Genomic DNA, 15,223 nt, shown 5'->3' with positions numbered 1-15,223 from the left:
TTTACGATTAAATACCGAACTTTCTTTATCCACACAAATTCTGTGATGGTTATGAGTGCTTAACGGGGCTCGAAACAAAGACTTCTGGTCTTTTGAAATTATGTGTATGTATGCCTCTTTGCGACTTACCTGCTTACGGTTAAAAGCTAAACGTTGATAGCCAATAACACTTACAAGAAACGTCGTTTTATAAGGAACTAATTTTTTGCAGTGCTATTAGGAGTATCGATGAAAAGCACACGAGTAGCTAATTACCCTATTCTAGCTCATGCTGGCTCATACCGCTGGGCTACGAAAAGGAAGAACATGACTTTTGCCTGATGCCATATTAGCTTATTGGCTGAAACCAGCGCTGACATATTAGCGCCCACTGCGGTAAGAGAGTTGCTTTCGAAATTCGTTTGTGTCATGATTCTATAAATGTAGAACGATCGGGTCAAGTTGTTTATTCAAGAAGAATATGATATAAATAACACAGCTGTGTTATTTATATCATATTCTTCACTTCGCGAATGATCTCAATATATATATATATATATATATATATATATATATATATATATATTAGTAGATATAAACGTAAATTACAGATTCCTTCTGTTTTCGCCACTTCAAGCAACCGTCAATTTCGACCGCTTTGTAGGTTAATTTCTTAGCTAACCTGTACGTTAACCTGCTTAGGCCACTACTAGGCCGCAAATAGATGCCATTGCGGGAAGTGTTGGATCATTATGTCGACAGTCTCAAGAATTTTGATTAAATATTCTTGAGGATGAAAATAGGTAGGGAAAACGTATGAATCTTAGGAAATAAGCAGGTCTTGAAACAATTAAACGTAGAGGTCAGAGTGCTCTATCATGAACCATTTAAACATAATGTTATATATTCTAATGGTAGACTGTACAGTTCGCATTATGTTAGTAAAAAGCTCATATTTTTCAATCAGTCAACAAAAATCCTGAAATGATCCGACAGAGGTATCCTAGCTACGCTCAGATGATATGCTAGCATGCTTTCGACAGATGCCGTAACTCGACGTTAGATGTCATCCCTATCGCGCTATTTGGATCTAAGTTCGGATAATCTATTACAGGTACCTTAAAGACCTGATACCTTAATTTATATCTGATGTAATGTATGTCTGTCTGGTAATAGTCAGATATCTAGAAATATTCATTATTTTTTGATAATCATAGGGTTTCACTGTTGTTACAAGTGAAACTGAAATATAGCAAACGTATTCCTATAGGGCAAAATCTCATACGTAATACGACCGCAGGTTCTAATTTACCCAGAAATACTACAGGCGTATGCATCACAACAAATAAAAATAAAAAATAAAAGCAAATATACTTGAAAAATTCGGAAGCTTTTTGCCGGTAAGTGCTGCGGCATCCTCTTTGTTTTCTACATATACCTTTGTTTTTTGTACACTGAAGAGAAGATTTACTATCGCGAGTTACGTGTATGGTTTCGATATAACCCCTCGTCTAAGGAAAGCGCCGCCAGGCTGTTCTGCGTGTCATCAGTTGTATTTGCAGGACGGCCGACTTCAAAAACTCGGATATAGTCTTCAAGATTCGAAACGTGTTGCAGACACGTCACTTCAGATCAAGCTATTCGTGTATTCCACAAGCAGGATATGTTCTATCAGCAGTAACACACGGATCACACGATGAATGGCAGAAAAAGGCCTATAATAATAAATATAGCTACAGCAGTGACTACGTATTTCGAAACTTTATCCTCTTGACACTCATACTCACTATCGCTAGAACGAGTGCAACAACATACGTTGCATTAGATGAAAAACTAAGTTACTAGGTATTAGTTGAATCTGTGAGTGTTATAATAAAACAGAAGCCACACGGGATTTCTGCTTTAAAGCAAGGTATCAAAAAAGATTGCCTTTCAGATTGCAGCGTAGAACGAAGGCGGATTTTAGTATCAGTAAATATTTAGTAACAATCTGATTCAACGGTGCAGCCGTATAATGAGCTTTGAGAACTCAGCTTTGGTTTAGGCAAATCTTTCGAGTTGCGTCGGTGATAGATATAGGCAGACAACTTGGACTATGCAGGAAGCAGCTAGGGTCATTTATATTTCGAACACTTCCAGCGCTGTTCGCAGGAGGAGTTCCTATCCTCATACTTACAACCATTGTTCACCGTACTTTATCCGTGATGTGCCCAGCGAGGGTTTGTAAAGCCATCGTCAGCCTTGCGAGACTTTGCCGAATCCGAAAGCAACGTTTTTAAGTGGCCCACCGAGTCCTGAACGCGGACCGATCGTTCACCAGCAGCGAGAACAGCAGTGAACCCGGATTACCACCCTGTGTTATGCAGATTGAATGAACGAACGGTTCCAGCCGAGCCACTGCGTCACTAATGCTTACCGAATTTTTTTGTACAATCGTTCTGATGAAATGCAACAATTTTATGGAACTCTGCAAATGAGTTCACGTATAACTCATTCACACTACAAGCTTTACTGGGATTTTTTTCTAGGAACATATTAAACGCCGACCTGAATTTCACGAATACCGAAAAGGGCGCCTGTTTCAGCCTGCGACACCGGTGACGCATCTCCTGCGTCATCTCGCTGGGACTCTGTACTGTTTAGCAGGGACACATAAACAAACTTCGAGGAACGTTGTTAGCCGGCGCGTTATGGAATGAGTCAGAGGCCTATAGCACTAGCTTTCCTTCGCAATCAGCTTCCGTAAAGATGAATCATACAAGTTGCTTTTCTTTTACGAAGTTTAGTAGGGCACCTAGCTCTAGCACCCTGATGGACGTCTCTGTTGTAAGCAAACACAAAAAAGATCTGTCTGACATGGGAATAGGTTAGCCGCATTTTTGAAGCGCTCATCGCATATCAGGTGCGGCTGTACCTCTATGCTGAGGTGGAGTTGTTCCAAAGGCCACAAGTGTCTGAGCATAGACAACTCCACCCTAAGTGTCTTGCGTATCAAAGAGGTTCATTCATTTCAACTGCTAATTGAAAAACGCGCTATTTGTAGGATGGTGCGTTGAAGTTGAAGTTCATACTGCCTGAGTTATTATGGCTGATTAATTTTAAATGTACCGCGTTTCATCTTTACAGCGCTTTTGGTTAAATGCAAACTTATTTTTCCAGGCATATCTTTTACCAGTTGTAGAGCTACTTTATTTTACAGGCTGGATAACGAAAATTAGCTAACCCTATAACCAATGAAATTGCCTATTCGATAGGGTAATCATAGCTATTATCAACACACTATTACAATAGTCCTTATGAGTAACTGTCGTATAAAGATTATCTTTGGAGGGCCAACCAATAATAATAGCTAGAACAATAAAAGAGCAATAAATATTTCATTAAATGAGCGCTCCCTACCATTTGATAAAATTTCATCCTAAATTACTTACGCCGGTAAAATCTCCATAAAAAGTTACAGATACATTCTATATATCTAGAACTAAAAGATGACTATTTCCTCAGTTTAAAAAACGCGCGTTTAAGAAAATCAGCTTGTTACTACGTAGAAAATCTAAAGAAGTGTTTTATAGTACACACAAGGAATAATTACTTCTTTCGATCATCCCGCTATTCCTTATTCAGCTTGTTTTGGTGAGTCCTGCGTCTTTCAGCCTAAGATTAGGTTAGATGGACAGATACACAAGCACATGAACATAACTGTGGCTAGAACAAAGACACGAAAGATAATGGCCGGCGTTATATGTATCAATTGCGTTGTATGTTGGGCGAGATGTATTGTGAGGTATGGTATTTTTATACTGCTCAAAATGTCCCACGACAATCGGCGGCAATTCTGTGCCACAGTTGGTAAAACCTATGTGTATACAGTCAGACTTTTTGAAAAATCCCAAATGGCCATGGTAGCAGCCCATGTCTCACCGGCCCAAATCAATCACTGCGTTAATTATTTATTTAACTTTGTATGCTATACAGTGAAGGCAATTAGAACTTCGAGCCCGCAGTCAATCAGCTCATTAAACATATGGGACTCGTTAAGTAAGAGCAATAAGAGCAACCCAATTACCGTTAAAAATATAACACTACCATGAAATATAATTTTCATTTGACCTTCACCAAACAACCGTATTCATGCATGATACAGTAAACAGTTTTCGAATATAGAAATTATTCAAAGAAAATTATATGTCTGCGGTGAGGGAATGATTCACGTAAGGGGCCTCATCATAGTAGAACCACATACACTAATGAATCTGAACAGGTGGTAATCAGATATATATATTCTACAAAGATACACCCGCTATTGGATAAACGCCCAATTATTTGTACGTATTCACGATACGCAGTCTGTTGGCTTTGTAATGGTAGCTTGTATCAACTAGAAAGATGTCTGCCAACGCTTGGCGTTCACAGAGCAACGCAATTTCTATTGCAAACACCTGAAAATGCAGTGACACTATCTATACGATGGTAAGCTTATGCAGTAGGAATAGATAGAGCAATAGATAGATAGATATAACAATTGTACTAAATGGGCTATAGAAGTTTCGCTGTACAGTATGAACAACCCAAGTACTGGTACTTTCACAGGTTGTGTTTCGTTCTAGAAGTAAAAAAGATACCCGCAAGGTACTGCACATGTTAATATGTAATAAATAATAAATAAAATGTAAATAAATTCGAACGGTACATCATAGTGATTAAATCGTCAAATCACTGCTTTAGAATACAACTACGTGCCGGGTATTGTTGACAATGACAACAGGTGGTACAAAAACCGTGCATTGCTTAATTTCGAATATACACATATAGGCATTCCTGCTAAACCAAATTGTACACTTAGTCCTTTCTATTCCTCTTCGAACATTAGCACCGCCGACATTCGTTTTTATGTGTGGAGTGGCCAAAATACAGCGGCCCATGTAAGCCTTATGCTGGTGATGAGATATACCTTAATGCAATGCTTTTACAAAATATAACTTGCTTTCGGACTGGTGTTGAAAATGCAGCTCTGGGATCGGAAAGCTATAATAGAAAAATGGGCCGATTTTGCTTCTGCATCGCTCAACAAAAATTCAATATAAAAACGACAGGAATAATTAACATCTATATAATGTATGTAAACTTGATCAAAAAAAAAAATAATGACGCTAACTGCACTAAATTTCTGATACGTATACATTAAAAACATTACGGGAGCTTGATAATAGTGACATACGAAGTCGACGTTTCTTCTCTAGTAGAAAAAAAGTGGCTCATATAATTTTTGTTCCATATAACCTCACCTGTTTCTACGCGCATATGTTTAGGTGAGCTTTTTTCTGCTAACTAAGCAAATTCTGTGTTTTACTATATAATATTAGGTTGAAGTTTCAATATGACACGAGCGAAATGGTAAATCGATACTTCATGATTGTATCAATTTTTTTTTGTAACGGTGCAAGACTTCGTGACACTTTTTTTTTTTGTCCTTCAAATACATTTGTACCCTGAGAGTGTTCACGTGGATATCGTCTTTCTTCCCAAATATGGTCGTATTTTACCAAATGAGTTGCAGTGCGCACACTGAAGTGGTTCACGAGTGTAATCCTAACTTGACTCTATACTGATAGAAACATCTCATCGTCTAAATGTTGTATCTGGCAAAGCATTTACTGCTGGAAGCACCGTCAGCCGCTGGTATAAAAAAATTCAGGAGGGAGGTTTTGAATTGAGGCTATGCGAAGCTAAATACTGCCATATTGAAAGCTGTTGCCAAAGCAGATCCACCTTAACGTGTGTATTTTGTGCATGCGAAACTACCATACATGTTCATCTTGGCCTAATTTAAGCTAGGGTCAAAAACAAAGATAAGGACAACTGCTTCCCTTTGTTCTCACATTATAACAATTACACATTTTTGCATCGTATTGTGATTCGTGATAAAATAAACCCTTTACGATAACAACAGATGGTTAAATCAGAGGGTGAATACGACAGAACTGGCAAAATATCGCCGCCGAGCAAACGTACAACTGCAAATGGTGTCTCTTTGATGTTCTAATGCAACTGTTGCCTGCCATAGCTTTGAGAGGTTTTAGTTTTCAGTTATAGCTGAACTATAACCAGAGAACGATACAGCCCAAAGCACGTGGCACACTTCTATTCTACAGTTGGACCACCAGACATTGCTCCCATAAATTACTATTTTTCTTCAGGGTCTAATTAAATTTTTGTCAAGAAAATATAAAAATAATTTCTATTGGAGTCTGTTCTTTCTATAAAGAACTATACAGCAGCGAAATTTACTTCGCTGCTGTATAGTTCTATATAAGTAACCATCCAAACGGGATAATAGGGATGTTTTCTAATTGAAGATTTAAGGACTGCACTTTTGAAGACGTGCGAACAGTTAATGCACAAGATACTGCTCGTTGAAGCCCTTCTAAGCGCTTCGAAATAATAAAATGATTGCATGTCTGTCTGTCATTTAGGCAGTTTGAGTTTACACCCATTGTTGTCAGGAGGAAAAGATGTCCGAAGGTGAACTTCCTATATCCAGCTGAGAATATATAACATACAAGGAACAGATATAAAATGCTAAAGATGTTTGCATTGGCTATAAATAGATATAGTCCCACAGAAGCTGAATTGTGTGTAAAATTTAGTGAAATGCAAAATTTTTTTAAAGACGACTAACATGCATAAAAATAGGATATGAGTTAGAAGATGTAATAAGTTTTTTGGGTATTGTTTAGTGAATTTGGTAGACCTTTGGAGTTTTCCACCGTTATTTGAGCTTTTATGTCTTTGAGTATGAAAAAAATTCGTCTCCTTTGCCGATATCAGTTTATGTAGGCGAACCATTTATGATAGTGTTACAATGTGAGATGTAAGCAAACCGTAATTGGATTTTTTGCCTGCAGTAGCCTTCGTGTTGATCTCTGCTATGTGCCAGTGCTAGGGATCTTATTCGTAGTCGTGCCCTGTCCCCAGACCTGCATTTCGTTTAGGGCATACACACTTGATTTGGTGTAGCCATGCGTAGGCAACGATCCTTGCTAATAAGTCATACGTCTGTTAAAATAACAAAACAAAAAACACTCGCCACCGTCTCTTTAGCAGGTAACACACAAGAGAACATCACAATTACAAGTTTTATATAGTAAAAGTGTGTCTGGGAATGTAAACGAAAAGAAAAATGGAAACAAAATTAGAAAAATTTATATATATATATATAGCTTTTCATATGGAGTTATCTACAACATATGCATACATTTTTTTTCCAGTTAATCATATATTATAGTTATATGCTTGTCTTTGAAGGTATCGTGAAAGACTTCAGCACTACGTTGTACCTCGAGCTGGGAAAGACTGCAATAATGAGTTATGGACCGCTATTTTCAAGCCTTCTTGTTTGTCTTTATCATATAATCAGTTCACAGTGTGTTAGATATGCAACTTAAAAACTACGGCTATTTCAAAGTATTGTGCTTACCATGTAAAGACTTCCTTCGTTGTTACGTTTTCACTGACTTGTACAAGGATTTCCGGAAGGCTCACCGGGTCCTCTTAAATGTCTAGAAAAATCTAAGCACTATTTCTGCGTCCACGTCGGTCAAAGCAGCGTTTTTGTATTTAGTTCTTGCAAACGTTTTTAGAGCGCAGGAAGCCAAAGATGCTGATTTGTCAGTAACATCAAAGAACAAGTTCAAGAACTTAATCCTTGATTAAGGAAGCTTTCATCACAGCTACTCGTAACCGTAGCTTAAGAGGATCAATTTGGACTGCACTTCGTGCTGGGAGCTAGCCAGCCCTCTGATGGAATCCTTAACGGCGATACGGGACGCAAAGCTCGACATAAAAACATAAAGGACGACCAATTTAAGTTACTTTCAATAGGTATGATGTATTCACTTGGATCAGAACCGGCTTACTGCCGATACACCAAATTATTTATACGATATATTTTGTATCAGTAATTAATATGTCAGTTTTAATAAAGCGGCTGAAACTTTAATCAATCTACTCGCGTTATCTAGAACTGCAATTACGCCAAGCAAGCACACGGTAGTAGACGTTCTTAGAAAAGTACCTTTGCAGGTTTAGGCTTAGCCAAGACCGACTCTTTAGTATAGTTCTTACTTCCGTATGGTTAGTTGGTTCATCGCCCATCATCAAATGATATAAAATATATTTTATCAGTAGGAAAGAAGAAGCAACGATATGGTCAACTTAATTTATTCATATAAGTTGGAGATACAATAAAAAAAAATAACCATTTCTATCAGATATTCGAACAAATGTATGCTTTATAACAATATGCCTTAGGAATGACAGTGCGGTGTTTACAATGCATTGCTGTACTGTTATAACGTATGTATTATACATTCGTAAGATTCACTTTGAACTAGTAGTTTCTTAAACTTGGTGACGCCCAAATATCATAATTGAGCTATCGTCGCAATTGCAAATGTCAGATTTAATAGATTCGGGCTTGGAACCACTAAGAACAGAGACGGCCGTGAAGTCAACATACTAGCTATTTACTGAACAGCGGATATTGACTGTTTGCGACGCTTATGGCAGTTGTGAAGTGCCCGTAAACAATGGATTGCAGATCAACTATAATTGTTGTTGGTAAATTAACGCTCAACGTTAAAAGTGTTTTTTGTTTTACCATGCACCATTGAGTACCGGCAACTTTCCAAAAATAAAAAGATGCGTCCATGCGCGTGGTAATAGCTTTCCTAATCAGCATGAATAATTTTGCAGTTCAGGGACTCTATGATACGCAGGAGTCCTATGAACCGACCCCCTTTTGGTGGGTTTTGCCCATGTAAATTCGAAAAGTAAAACCTGTCATATAATAGATATGATGGACGCTGCTAAGCAATGATACGAATTTAGTATATATAGTAGTCAATTCAAAAAAATAATAACTTGAAACATGGGGTAACTGGAGTTTATGTTTCAGTTTAAACAATAGGCTACTTTATCGAATGCTGCGCCTATGTTCGTCAGCTAAGTAATATGGAAAGCGGTAGAAACAAATAGCTGAACAAAAAATTCATGATAGACATCCGACTAATACAGACCAGCACAAAAAATATTTATTCAAGTATCATTCAGACCATGTGATCTAAGATGGCCTGTAGAACAAAGGCTTAAATGGGAAATGCGGTTACAAAAGAACGTCGGGTCTACGCCTCCTTTCCACAACTAGAACAAATGTTGCAAGCTTGACGTCACGGCGTAACACATAACCAACTCTATTTCCTTGCATTGAATTATGCAAAGGCGTTCGGAACATGTCTATTATCATATAGTGTAGTATTCATGAAGAGGCTTTATCGCTGCGGCGGTAGCTAAGTTTTATAATTATATTACCTAGAGTATCCAGTGTTGCAATTAGTATAAATACACACTTTGGCATTTAATTTCCCAGACGTTACAGTTGGAACATCCGTTGTTGCATATTACTAAAACCTAAAACGTTACATTGCAATGGCCTTCATGTCTCTCGTTCGCTGGAAAAGCGAGCCGTGGTCTGAAAGAACTCTTCGTTTGTGGCGTCTGCTTCATATTCATGGGCAAGCAAGAAAGCATGTACGAACGTGCATACGACGAGCGTGCACGCCCCTGCATCTGACATGAAAATGTGGCCAGTTGAACTTCGGCTGCACATCAGACGCAAATACCAAATGAGTGTTTTTATCCAACTGGCTAGTGCTTTGACTGCATACACAGTGATGAACACGAAAGATAGCTTCGCCGAAAAATGTAAAGACTGGGCAAATGCGACACAGCCACCGGATGAAATAGGTTTTGGCCAATTTTGGAACGGAGACATCGCCGTTTTAGTGAAGGACTCGTCCTTTCGAGACATTTGCCTTCTTTTTTTTATCTATACCAAGCAGTTAATTCCCTGTAGGGTCTATAGTGTTCGCTACCTTGCCTTTTTCTTATAATAAGTAGCAACGCTATTGTAGATTACAATGCATAGCATTTAACAACTTCTATAATCGTCTTTTTTTTTGAGTTAGCATATAGGCTAGCTAACTTATCTACGCATAGGGCATTCAGAAAGCGGCATCAAACTTTGATATCGCCGAAAGTCTATATTTTTAATTGTCTTTTGATAAATTCATGTTTAATCTCATTATGATTCTTCGCCTACCTTTCGATGAACTCATTACATTACATAGAAAATAAAAAAAATTACTAAACATATTTCAGAGTACGATAAATTCCACTTAAAGCTTTGCTTGAAGCAAAATTGTGTTTAAAAAGAAAAACTGTTCTTTTATTAGCTGTTTCTCTATCTAAAGGTATTAAAAGTTTATTCTTTAATTTAACCATGTCCCTAAATCCGTGAGATGCCAGTATGACCCATAGGATCAAATTCCACAAAAAGGATTTTCCGTCTATCGATGCACATTACACAACGCGTTACGTTAACATTCTGCTAGAGAATCTGCCTTCTTTTCTCGGCAGAAGCGTTCGCAGAACATCGCCAGTGATGAAGGTCACACCGTCATACCGAAAAATAGAGAAGTGTTTACGCTGGTTTGACGCGAGCGTATCTACCTGTGAATCTCGGGAGCATGTGTAGGGTACGCAGTCGAAAACGGAAGTATAATAAATTCCGTACTAAGGGTCAGCCGTTCGAATGTTCAACGGTGCTTCCAAAAGGAAAAATTCAAAGCACCCAAAATGGTACAACAAGATGTTGCTAATTAATACCAAGATAACAGCTCAAAGATAGCTATGAGATTAGAAAACGGCACTCATAGAGCCGGCGATACATTTTGTTATTTCGTTATGTCAGCTAACAAACTTGACAGAAAAAGCTATATAAAAGTGAGTAGTTTTCTGAATTAGTCAAAGTAAAATGGCAACGGAAAATGTCAGGAGTACTTCGAAAAAGAGGAACAGTCAAGCTCTACTGCTGCGGACCTTTAAGATCGTACCAATGCGCCCTCCTCCACCCCCTGTTCTAGGATCTATGAATGGACATGAAAAATCAATTCCCTAGCTCAGGGGTCGCAACCTTTTAGGGCACCAATCGTTAAGGGAATTGCTAATAACAATGGTTTAAAATTGGGTAAATTGACTTAAAAATGATTTCTCAATTCGAATTGAACTCCCTGTACAGTGAAAACGTCGACCTTTTTGACTAACTCCTATACAGTGAACTATACAGTTTTTTTTTACGAAAGATAAAAAGAACAATCTGACAGACCTTAAAGAGAGATGAGCTCTGTAAACATCAGAATGGTCCGGGTCCAATCCGTAAACAAAAGTTTTTATCATTCTATATGTCTTCTCCAGGATCGGACGTTTTTGCTTTGAAAGATGTTCATATTTCCATTAAAGGAACATTCAACGCTATCCACTTGCTATAAATTGTTTCGCGAAATCATCCTTCACAATAGTCAACAGATTATTCATCCAACCATCTGAATTTTCATTAATAACAAACACTGAACGCATAAAATACCAAAGTTTATCACAGCAACGAGGCAGCATTGATTGGCTACGGTGATGTTATTCATCAATTTAATGATTGGGTGTCTCTGGTTGCTCAGTTCTACGTAATCCATGGTGGGTAGATACGAAGCATCTCCATAATAACTGGCCATGACGATTTTCATTCTGAAGTCACCAAGGTTTTGTGTGTCATGCACATAGATGGTATATAATGGGCTAAGTTTAATACATATTGTGGATCTATATTAAGTTCATCCCGTCATTTTTCCTGAACCTTCGGACATTCCATCATAATCGACTAAAGAAAGGCCAGAGTGCGATAGAAATAATTATTCTAAAGGATATTGAACGCAACGCTTGGTAGGCATATGATTGAAGCAATTTTCCGTGAGAACTGCTAACACTACTGATACCATCTCGACTGGCATTAGCGACCTTCAGAACGATATCGTTCTTGATTCATGATAACTATTACTGCGTTTGCTCCACTTATCCATGTGCCGCTTGAATGTACGATTGCCTGGGAGATGGGCTATACTAGTAAACTATGCAAGTTATGGTAAAACTAAATAGAACTACCCAGGATCCCAAGTATTTCACCAAGCATTGGTGTAACTGTTGCCAGTTAGCTTTGTAATGGGGGTTATTCGACATTGCTTTCGAATAAAACCTGCCTTCTGTTGCCACTGAATGTTTTGTACTCGATACCATTCGTCCGCCAAAATCATCTTCACGTATAGTCCCATTCATATCTCTACGCAACTTTCGTTGTCTATAAAGAGCTACGAATAGGACGGCACTACCCAATACGTTTAGCTAGCCAAGTAGCGTGACAATTCCGTGCAACTTCTTCGTCAATTAATTTGTTAGACGGTTCTTCATACTCCCACTCCCTAACCAGTTTAGGGAGAAAGGCTGTACGTTACTAAGCTGAAATTTTCCTAATTCCATATGGCGCATTAGCGTTCATCAAGGACTGGAGGACATCTTTATGCCATTGCTATGATCTCTGGCCTTCGCATGTAAGCTAAGCGTGATAACTCAGCATGAAAGGAGACGGTATTGTAAACCGAATTTAAAAGCTGAGACGTACGAACCCGTTCTAACAAATATATAAACTCCGAAATATTAGTCTTAATTATGGAAATGTGTATTAGGACAGCCTTACGATACCAGACTAGAGGTAGCGCTACATTAACGCTTTGTTTCCACCGATTTGAGCACGTTTGTTGCCTTATAAATAAACCTCTTTTGTTTTTTAGTCAAATGTGCTTTACCACGTTCCGTTACGTAATTTAAATCTAGAATAAAGAAAAGCTGAAAAAAGATCTTCCAAGCTTACCGTTAAACTTTAAATTATTATTATTCAGTCACGTATTCATGATGATGAAACTGACTTATTTTGTCAGCACGAACACTACCCGAAGTTATTGCTTTGCGGGTTTGGTCAGTGGATTGGATTCAGAGATTCGTAGAACAAGCGCAGATTGGGAATCTTTTTACATCGGAGTCATTGGATAGGAGCATCGCAAGAAGAACTGTATCACCATCGAGCATTGTCATTATCATTACAAAGCAGGAGAAAGTGTTAAAATGGGTTTGCCGTACAATGAAACCGCAATATTTTCGCAAAGAAACAGGAAGAACTGCTTTCGCCCTCGCCTTAGGTAGACATGCTAAACGGTACTAGTACAATGAGGTTTCAACTTTAACAAACGTTTTTTTTTATCTAGCGTATTTGATGACCAGTAAAGAAACACTGAGTCTACGATGTTCTTCTGAACGCCTTTAGCAACAGGACTTTAAGGTTCTTGCTTTTGGGGCACGTGTTACTGCATGAATCGAATGAGTTGAACTCGCTCGTTTTACGAAACAGCAGAGACTTTTTTATAAAAGATTTCATAAAGCAGTTAGGCGAAGCCTATGATGATGATGGCAACGAGGCTTCACTGTTCATGGTGGTTTTATTATTTGCTGCTTTTAAGTCGTAAATTGTTTTATTTAAATCTTCCAACTTTGTTCTTAGAGCTGGTACACGAAATGAGATAAATGTATGCAAAGCTATTATTCTTATTAAAGATACTGTAATAAATCTACTGCTTAAATAAAGCACATCAAAACTGCCTGTGAAATGAAAAAACATTTTCAGCTGACATGATCTGATAATTAAGTCACTAAACAGTACTAGACAAAGACTCCAAAGGGACAATGATTCAAAAGTATTCATATAAGTTTCTCGTTCATATTTTTGGTAACTCTTTTTATTTGTGCAAAGCTCAAATTTGAGGATATACATATGAAAGACTGCGTCTAAGAATCTGTTAACTGATGTAATTGCTGAACTTAAGCGTGTCTATGAATGTGAGGATCTCATTATTGGAGTCTTCAAAAAGGCGCAGGCGCCTAACGATATGTCAGTTTGCTTACTACACAAGGCACGTTCGTCCTAAATAGGTTGGGTGATCCAAAAGACACAGAGAACGAGCCCAAGTAGAACATACAAGATATCTATTTGGGACTAACTTTTTTAAAGACAAAAAGAACTTTACTATAGAGCTAACAGAGTTTCTTTATGAAATATACATAGGTGTATGCTATAATTTCAAATGATTTTACCAAACGTTCGCCGAACATTACTCAGCGGTACTCTCTGAACAATACGAAAAGAGGATCCATATTATTGCGAAAGAAAACTTTAACTCGTTGAAGTACGGTGATGTAATAGACCTTTTTGTAAGTCATAGTTAACTCCGAGAGCTAACCTGTAGAAGGTTGCCAAAATTAGCACATTTCGATTTTTCATTTCGTGCACAGTGCCCGTCGATGCTCCTAGTAACATTTACGAGCTCGTCAATGACGTTGGACATAGGCTCCGACAACTGCTCAAATAATGCTAACCAAATATGTTGGGTTTCTTAAGGCAGTAGTGAGCCCTGGGTTTTAAGTAGCGATTTCATTTATTTAAAAAAACAAGCACGCATGCATGTAACTCACGTTGTGTTGCTAGTTGAGAACTGCCAGTGGAGATCATGTCAAAAGCTTCGGATTCTCTTCGATTGATCGGAGCTATTTAGCAGGCCGAAGGATTTGAGTAGTTTTTTTAGGTAATAATTAGGTAATAAACCGATCTTTTCGCATAGATCAGATATGTCCCCTTAATTATCTACACATTGAAGTTTTGGGACCTCTTCAATAGTTGTATACCTGAGTCTTGCATTGTTTGACCAAAGATATTCTTGACGGTTTTAAGAAATTAGACATATCTAGCAGTGCTAATCGCATCCTTTTTGGGCAGTTTGTAAAAACAGACACTACTAATATCTATTACGAGTATGAGCCTCAACGTACGCTCGTATTTAGTTGGCACTGCGACCGTAGCCGCTTGTTCTTCTGCCTGACGCTACTCGCTCGCTTGATCTTTTTCTGCTGAGTGGCACCGACTGAACAATGTCTCATTTATAGCAACAGTGTAATTTTTTAAATTTAGTAAATTTATGGTTGCTAAGTTATTTCTCAAGTGTACGAGATTTGTTTTCCTCTACCCTAAACACAGTTGATGAGAAACTAGGTTTTCTGCAGTTTTTCGTTGTTTTTTCATCACAATTTCAAAACATGCACTTCATGGAACTTCATGGTAGTAAACCGACAAATAGTGAATCGCTCATGGTCGACTTTGCTGAAAGGCGACCATGCACACAGCGACTTGATATTTCCGTTTAAGGCAATAACTTCCGGTGTTTTCAACCCGTCTATTTTTGTCCCGAAAATGATT

The 15,223-nt window shown here is 38.0% G+C and overlaps 1 long non-coding RNA gene across 2 annotated transcripts; it reads left to right on the top strand.

Moving 5' to 3' along the window:
- The first annotated feature begins 3,511 nt into the window (after positions 1–3,511).
- Positions 3,512–7,978, top strand: LOC147758536 (uncharacterized). Of its 2 annotated transcripts, none has more exons than XR_015319125.1 (2): positions 3,512–3,612; positions 7,285–7,978. It is a non-coding gene; the product is annotated as an uncharacterized LOC147758536 (long non-coding RNA). The 2 variants fall into 2 exon arrangements; XR_015319124.1 differs by lacking the exon at positions 3,512–3,612 and adding an exon at positions 4,806–5,094.
- Positions 7,979–15,223: the final 7,245 nt, after the last annotated feature.

Source organism: Varroa destructor, unplaced genomic scaffold (genome assembly GCF_002443255.2).
Source record: "Varroa destructor unplaced genomic scaffold, Vdes_3.0 BEIS01000001.1, whole genome shotgun sequence".
NCBI lineage: Eukaryota > Metazoa > Arthropoda > Arachnida > Mesostigmata > Varroidae > Varroa > Varroa destructor.
Note: the sequence above shows the minus strand (reverse complement) of the source record. Positions and strands in the feature narration are given on the sequence as shown.